This window comes from Lynx canadensis, chromosome D3, assembly GCF_007474595.2.
Source record: "Lynx canadensis isolate LIC74 chromosome D3, mLynCan4.pri.v2, whole genome shotgun sequence".
NCBI lineage: Eukaryota > Metazoa > Chordata > Mammalia > Carnivora > Felidae > Lynx > Lynx canadensis.
In genome coordinates, this window is record NC_044314.2 from 75,092,419 (window position 1) to 75,100,462 (window position 8,044).

Sequence of the window (8,044 nt, forward strand, 5' to 3'; positions counted from 1 at the left end):
GTATCTGTCACAAATTTGAATTATATAAACCTCCGTGTGGGGCACCTGGGTGGCGCAGTCGGTTAAGCGTCCGACTTCAGCCAGGTCACGATCTCGCGGTCCGGGAGTTCGAGCCCCGCGTCGGGCTCTGGGCTGATGGCTCAGAGCCTGGAGCCTGTTTCCGATTCTGTGTCTCCCTCTCTCTCTGACCCTCCCCCGTTCATGCTCTGTCTCTCTCTGTCCAAAAAAAAAAATAAATAAATAAAAACGTTGAAAAAAAAATTAAAAAAAAATGCCACCTTCCACCTTTAAAAAAAAAATAAATAAAAAATAAACCTCCGTGTGATTGGTGAATATCTGTCTTTTTAACTAACGTGAAAGCTATGAGGTCAGGTGAGTGAGAGGCACCTACTATTGTTTGTTTTGTTTTGTTTTTTTAATAAATGAAGACACTCCCCTTTGGGATCTCCTGAGTTTGGATTGTTAAGCTTAAGAAAAAAATAATCAGATATTTTACCAGCAAAAATGAGTTTATTTGGGATTAAAAGAGAATTGAAATTCAGGATATGCAAGCTATGGCAAAACCATAGACAAGTCCAACAAACAAAGGAGAGAAACTTATGGCCAAGAGAAACAAAGTTGGGAGGGGTTATTTTGAAGGAAATTCCATTGGAGAAAAGCAAGAATTCAGGGCAATGACAGTTTCTCATTGTCTGGGTTGCATGGGCTAGTCAATTTATTGTAGGAGATGCAATGTATATCTTTTCCTACAGGGGCCTGGAATTGATGATTCTTTCCTCTGGAGGATTCTTCTGTTGGGTCTGTAATTGACAGTTCTTCCTATAAGTGACATTAAGTGGTGTGCCTCTCCCTTTCTAGAAGCTAGAAGCTTCCCCTTCTAGCGTGCTAAGTCCGTTTTAACAAGGTTTCTCTTTATTAATTTTCACAGGATAGGACTACAGAGAGTTGACAGAATGCTTTTCCATCTCTTTGCATGGTGAGGTAAACAATGGTAAACTGCAAATCAAGCCTTAAAAATGAGGCCAGGCAGTGGCTGCAGTGGTAAAGCCTCCAGATTCAGAACTATATATGGGTCAAAGTCTAGCTCTGCCACTTACAAAGCCAAACACTTAACTAAGCTCTGTTTCCTCATTTATTCAGCAAGCATTCAGAGAACGTACTATGTTACTAGTCTAGGCTCTGGGACAGAGCGGCGAGCAAGAATGAAATCTCTGCCTTCAGGGACCTGACATTCTAGGAGCGATAGCAGGTACTCAGAAAATAATAAAATGTACATTGAACGCATTAATGTAAATGGGGATGAGTTAAGAGGGATGAGGGAGAGAGAGGGAACAAGGGGAGGGAGAGTGTATGTATGTTGAGTGAGTGGGAGAGTTGCAATTTTAGAAAAGGATGTCCAGGTAAGGGCTTCTTGAGAAGGTGGCATTTGTCAGATGGCAATACAGTGTCTATTTCTTGGGCCTGTGGCGAAGATTGAAAAAGAAAATGCACAGAGTCGTTAAAACAAACAAACGAACGAACAAAAAACAAAACAAACCAAAAAACCTTCGATAGACCCAAAATGGACGCAGCAGACCCTACGTAACCCGCGTGGAGCTCACAAAAAGGGGAACGTTGGTCACAGCGGAATGGTGATCGAGGTGGACGTTGCCCCAGACGGACCGGTAATCCCGCTGAAAATTGGCCCCGGGCGGAAACGCTCGCCAAACGTGAATGCTAATCCCGTAGGAACCACTTGCGACAGGGCTACACTGGGCCAGGGATTTATGGTTACCCTGGTAACGGCGTGCGCCGGATGGCCGGAAGCAGCGGCGGAAGGAGGCGCGCGGGCGGGGACGGAGGCGAGGCTTTCGGCGGAAGTGAACTCTCCGCCGCTTCGAGCCTGGGAAGATGCTGCGTCGTGTGTGGCGGTGGCTGTGCTTCGGCCTGGGCAGCCTCCTGGCGGGGCAGGCGGAGGCCCCGAGCCCCGTGGAGCCGCCGGAGCGGAGCAGGCCGTATGCCGTGCTTCGTGGGCAGAACCTGGGTGAGCGACCGCGGGCTGGCGGGCGGCGGGGGCGGGGTGTGAAGGTGCAGCTCTTTTCCGAAGGCTCCGCGCCGGGGCTGGTACCCAGTGGGCTCCCCCTGTGTGCTGGTTGCATGAATGACCTGGGAGTCGAACCCCCACTTCTCTGGCTGCGCGGGCCCAGGCTAGACAACAAGGGTGACTTAATGAGAAAGGTAAGGAGGAGTGCAGCCTTGTTTTACGGATCAAAGTGAAATTCAAAGAGATGAAGTTAATTGCCTACGTTTACACAGCTAGAATAGTGGTATTGGAACACAGTGTATCCCCCCCCCCGCCCTGCTTTTCGAGCGTTTTCGTTATGCCCCTTCACTCTGAAGAAAAGAGCCAAATTAGTACCTGTTTTCGCTAACCTAAAGAAACCGGAAGAGGATTAAAGGCAAAAAGTGGAAATAGCGTTGGGCAGGTTTTCTGCAGTGCACACCTCCGAGCAGCGGGAGTGGCACCACCAAACTCCTTCCCTGGAGCTAGACTCGGCATCTTAGCATCAAGCTGTTATAGCTTTGAAATGTGTCTTAAGGAATCGGAAAAGCCTAAGACAGGTTGTTTGGGGGTCTGGGAAGCTCAGACGTGATTCCGTGTAAATTAATGGTAATTGCTTTTTCCCTTCCCACCATTTCTGCTTACTAAAGATTTCATAGGCACACTATCTTCAGAGAGCAGGAGAAACTTGTACTAGAACCTCGGTTTTGTGGAGCTTGAAACCTACCTTTTGGGAGGAGCTCTAAAAGACACACATACATACATACATACATACATACATACATACATACATACATACGGCTGGCTTTGAAAGGGGTCCTGAAGCTTAAAGCTTGGCCGACTTCTGCCAAAGTCAAAGTCCTTCCTTTCCCACTGTACCTCATGGATACATCTGTATCTCTATGCCACAGAGAATCATTTTGGGTTATCTTGACTCCTCATGAATTCATATTGAATATATGTATTGACCACTTACTGTATTGATACATTCAGCATTCTGTCACTCAGCATTCTCCTGAGTGGGTTCCACGTGCTCTGTGTCTTAATCCTTTAGAACAGAGTTTCTCCACCTGGGTACTACTGACATTTTGGACCAGATGGTTTTTGGTGGGGTTTGGGGGAGGCGAGGCCCACTGTCCTGAGCACCATTGGGGCGCCTGGGTGGCTCAGTCAGTTAAGCATCTGACTTTGGCTCAGGTCATGATCTCATGGTTCATGAGTTCAAGCCCCACGTAGGGCTCTGTGCTGACAGTGCAGAACCTGCCTGGGATCCTCTGTTTCCACCCCCCTCTCTCGGCCCCTCCCCCACTTGCACACTTGCTATCTTGTTCACTCTGTCTCAAAATAAATAAACTTAAAAATATTAAAAATTAAACAACATTAAAAAAAAGAAGACGTTGAGTGGCATCCCCAGCCTTTACCCACTAGATGCCAGTTGCACACCTGGCTCCTAATGAGGATAATCAGAATATCTCTGGACATTACCAGATGTCTACTGGAGGCCAGATCCCCCTGGTTGAGAAGCAATGCTGTAGAAAAATACTGTTCATAGAGTGGTCTGCAGACCAGTGGGTCCCCAAACCACTTATCTGCAAAGAGAGGACTACAGAAACTAAGCGTTTAGAAATTTAAAAATTTGACATTGTTGCAACATTGTTGCAAGCAAGTAGAGACCAGTCCCAGGTGTCCCTGGACTGTAATGCTTTGCAGGCAGAGGGAGCTGCTAAATAGTCATGCACATAGTAATGACCTGGGACAGGCTAAAAGTTATAAAATCTAGTCCTTTACCACAGATGGTTTGAGAAACATTTTCCTAACAGTCCTGTGCAGTGGGTATTTTTGTCTCCCATCTTTTCAGAGGAGGGAACAAACACAGAGAGATTATATAACTTACGTTAAGATCACACAGCCTGTCTATGATCTACATTGGGATTCCCAGTCTGGGAACCCAGTCTGACCCCAAACCCTGAATTCTTGACCACTGTGCTATGTTGCCTATTCAGGGCATAATAATGGCTTTCAATTATAATATGCATGTTATATGTCCACACTGTTGCTGAGTGCTTTTCATAGGTTACCATAGGTAAGTTTCAAGAACCCTGGTGGGGTGGGTTTTATTTGCCACGTTTGATAGATGTAGGAAATGAAGCTGACCGATGGGAAGTAACCGTAAGGAAGGACCTAAATAGTCTTAGGTTCTGCCTGCACCTGCCGTTCAGGCAGCTAATACCATGTGCAAAGTGTGAGAGAGGTAAAAAGATGAAGAATAGAATTTGTCAGGCCCCAAATGGATCGCTGTCCAAACGGATATTGTGTAGCTAACAATTCATTATTTTAAAACAGTTTTGAGATTCCATTCTCCACTTCCAGTCACCTGCGTTCCTGCTTTTGGAGTTTGTTTTTTTTTCCAGAGCGCTTCCAAAATGTAAAATGCAATAAAAAATGGTTTAAATAGAATAAGGCAACCTAGGTTCAGTTTCAGTCAAATTCATGGAATTCGAGACTTTGAAAATAAGGGCAGGTATTTAGGTAATGAGGCCTGTTTTTGAGATACGACTTTTAGCTTGTATAAGTTGTAGGTTGTCTTTGTCACCTGTGTCTTTTCTTCCCCTTCCCCCCTTGTATAAATATATATATATATATATATATATATAGAGAGAGAGAGAGAGAGAGAGAGAGAGAGAGAGAGAGAGAGAGTCATCTTTTAAATAATAACTGGGTTCAGTGTGGGGGCATTTTTGTAGAGATCACAAATACCCCCACATTACTGACTTAAATAAAACTGTGGTCAAATCTTATTTTTTCAGTAGCCACAGTGGAGAACAACCATGGTTAGGCTCCAACTGGAACCTGGCATGGGCCCACATATTTAAAAACAAATGTACATTTGCTTGGTGAAGGTAACATTTTGAACTCTCCAAAGAGCTCTGAGGTAGTCACACAAATGGGATTGCCCTTTGTTTTGCTGGGTTGCTGGTTACGTTAATTATTTTTAAAATTTTTCTTTATTTATTTTGAGAGAGAGCAAGAGCATGATGGAGAGGCAGAGAGAGGGGGAGAGAGAGAATCCCAAGCAGACTCTGCATCATCAGCACGGAGCCCGACACAGGACAAACCGTGAGATCGTGACTTGAGCTGAAATCAAGAGTCAGACACTTAACCGACTGAGCCACCCAGGTGCCCTGGGTTATGTTAGTTTAAAGCCCTGGTTCTTATGTCTAGTACTGTACCGGGGCTCAACCCAGGTGATGAGTTGGAGGCCCTATTTCTCACTGGAGCTCCTGGAGATTTTAGATGTGAAATTTGCTCTCCAAAATGTAATAGGTTTGTGAACTTAGTTCATTGCTTCTTGGCTCAGAAGGCCTTTGTCAAGACTCATCTAGAGATTGAAATGCTTCACTCTTTTTTTTTCATCTCAGTTTTTATGAATGACTTTAACGTAGTTGTGCGCCTGGGTGGCTTAGTCGGTTAAGCGTCAACTTCAGCTCAGGTCATGATCTCACGGTTTGTGATTTCAAGCCCCACATTGGGCTCTCTGCTGTCAGCACTGAGCCTGCTTCAGAACTTCTGTCCCCCTCTCTCTTTGCGCCTTCCCCACTCATGCTATCTCTCTCAAAACTAAATAAACGTAAAAAAAAAAAAAAAAAACGAGGGGCACCTGCGTGGCTTAGTCGGTTAAGTATCTGACTTCAGGTCATGATCTCATGGTTCGTGGGTTTGAGCCCCATGTTGGGCTCTGTGCTGGCAGCTCAGAGCCTGAAGCCTGCTTCAGATTCTGTGTCTCCCTCTCTGTCTGCCCGTCCCCTGCTCGTGCTCTGTCTCTGTTAAAAATAAATAAACATTAAAAAATTTTTTTAAACTTAAAAATGTGGTTGGGCTCTTTGCTTCTGTTCTTGTGCCCTATAATCAGATGGTTCTCCGTATAGCAGCCAGAGGGATCTGTTTTCCCTGCTGAACCACATCATGTCATTCTTTACGTCAGGTCCTCAAAGTCATCTTAAATCCCATGTTGCCTTCATGGTCTACAAAGCCCTGCGTGAACTGGCTCCAGCCTTCCTCTCACTTCATTTCCTGCCTTTCTTCCTTCCCCTTCAGCCATGTTTGCCTCGTTCCATTCATTGGCTTTCTGGGCTTGTGTGGCCCTCAGGGCCTTCCCTTGCTGGCCCTCGGGGCCGCAGTGCTCTCCCTGCAGGTCTTTGGGCGGCCAGCTCCTTCCTTCATCGTGGTCTGCCATTTGTGTGTCACCTTCTCAGGTCCTCTCTCCACCTCCCTCCCTGCTGTTACCCAGCCTCTACCCGTCACTGTCGCATTCCTTCAAGCCACGTGAGATGCTCTTATTTACGTTTTCTCTCCCACATACGTGGAAACATCCCAAGAGAGAATCTGTTTGTGTCCGTCTCCCACACACCCGGCGCAGTGCCTGGCACCGAGTGGCATTTGATAAATCATCGTCCGTGAACGGATGAGCTACAGAAGCTGGAGCTGCCGCTAGGAGGTAACCTGTCTTCCTTTTGCAGTGTTGATGGGAACCATTTTCAGCATCCTGCTGGTGACCGTGATCCTGCTGGCATTTTGTGTCTATAAACCCATTCGGCGTCGGTGACAGCCGAGCAAACCAGTTCTTCCACGAGTATTTGAGAAAAGAATAAATTGTGTTGCACGTGGGTCATTGGAGAAGTTGGAATCAGCACCTTCCTGCTTGGAGATGACCTTCAGTCTGGACTGTTGTCAAATGTGAAATGATTTAGAAAAAAACAACTGGCAGTTATTTTTTCCTAACACTGTAATGCAAATAATTGGGTCTGCTTCTCAGTGTTTCTTTTTGTACCTGGCTGCACTTACACTTGTTACAAGGAAAACCTGAAGCTCCAGGTTTCGTGTAGAGATGAGAAGACAGTAACTATGTGAGCAGTGTTAAAACCACACTGGGAAGGTCTGAATGTTTGAAAATACTCATTAGAAGTAGACTTAACACGTAGACATTCCCTTCTTAGAAGAACCATTTGGTCACAGTGGGGTTAAGAATCGCATATGTTTTTAATCACACTGAGTTGGCCTAGAATGCTCCGGTTGCAGAGCAGTGTCAGCTGTGGGGAACTTAGGCTGTCACTCCTCATGCTGCATCGACTCTGCACTCAAATGCCCCCGTTCAGGTCAGGGTCACATCACGTAGGCCTGTGACCGCACGCACCTTCGGCTGGAAGGTTCTGAGTTAGACTGGAAACGTTACTGGTTGGTCTATCTGAAAAAGAGCTCCATCCCACCGAAACACATTGATCTCCCTTGGGCTGCGCTTAAGTCTTTCTAGGTGGTGGCCTAAAACTTGTGGCAGCTTTGCAGATTTGGAACCTAAAAGAAACTCAGCAGGAACTCTTTTTAGCCCAGGGTGAGGAGGTTCTCAACCAACAGAAGCGTGTGTTCATTGTAGGAGGCAAAGTGGCAGGTGGGTGTGTGTTTGCACAGATTTAATTTCAACCTCGAAAACGCTGCTATTTTGCACTGTTAGACTGGATTTTTTTTCCTATTGAAATGATACAAAGTGGTTATCAGTATTTATTTTAAGGGTGCTAAGTTTAATTTTTTTATTAAATTGAAATGCTTACCTTGTACTTCAGTCACAGCACTGATTTTTTTTTAATCTGCACTAAATGTGAAATAACTAATGTGGGATACTGTAACTGTTTGACTTAAGGATTTTGTTTGTAACCCTGACGTTGAGCCATTGAATGTTCACTGTTGAGCAAAGTGTCAATTAAAGTAAACCTTAACATGCTGTTTTACTCCTAGTGATTATTTCCCAAGCGTCTAAATTGCTGCTGTGCATTTGAATCCGATCTACTCAGGGAAGCACCGTGAAGTTGAATTTTAAGTTTATGTGTAAAATAAGACAGCTGCCCCAAGCCAAGGTATTATTTCAGAAGACTGGGCCGTAAGTAATCTCTCAGGCTGGGTTAGGGGTCAGAAGACCTGGATTCTGGTCCCAGCTCTAATTACAGACAGGCT

At 45.4% G+C, this 8,044-nt stretch overlaps 1 long non-coding RNA gene across 1 annotated transcript; it reads left to right on the forward strand.

Annotated features, from left to right (window-relative positions):
* The first annotated feature begins 1,836 nt into the window (after positions 1-1,836).
* LOC115528581 lies at positions 1,837-7,821 on the forward strand. Its single transcript, XR_003973307.1, has 2 exons — positions 1,837-2,023; positions 6,559-7,821. It is a non-coding gene; the product is annotated as an uncharacterized LOC115528581 (long non-coding RNA).
* Positions 7,822-8,044: the final 223 nt, after the last annotated feature.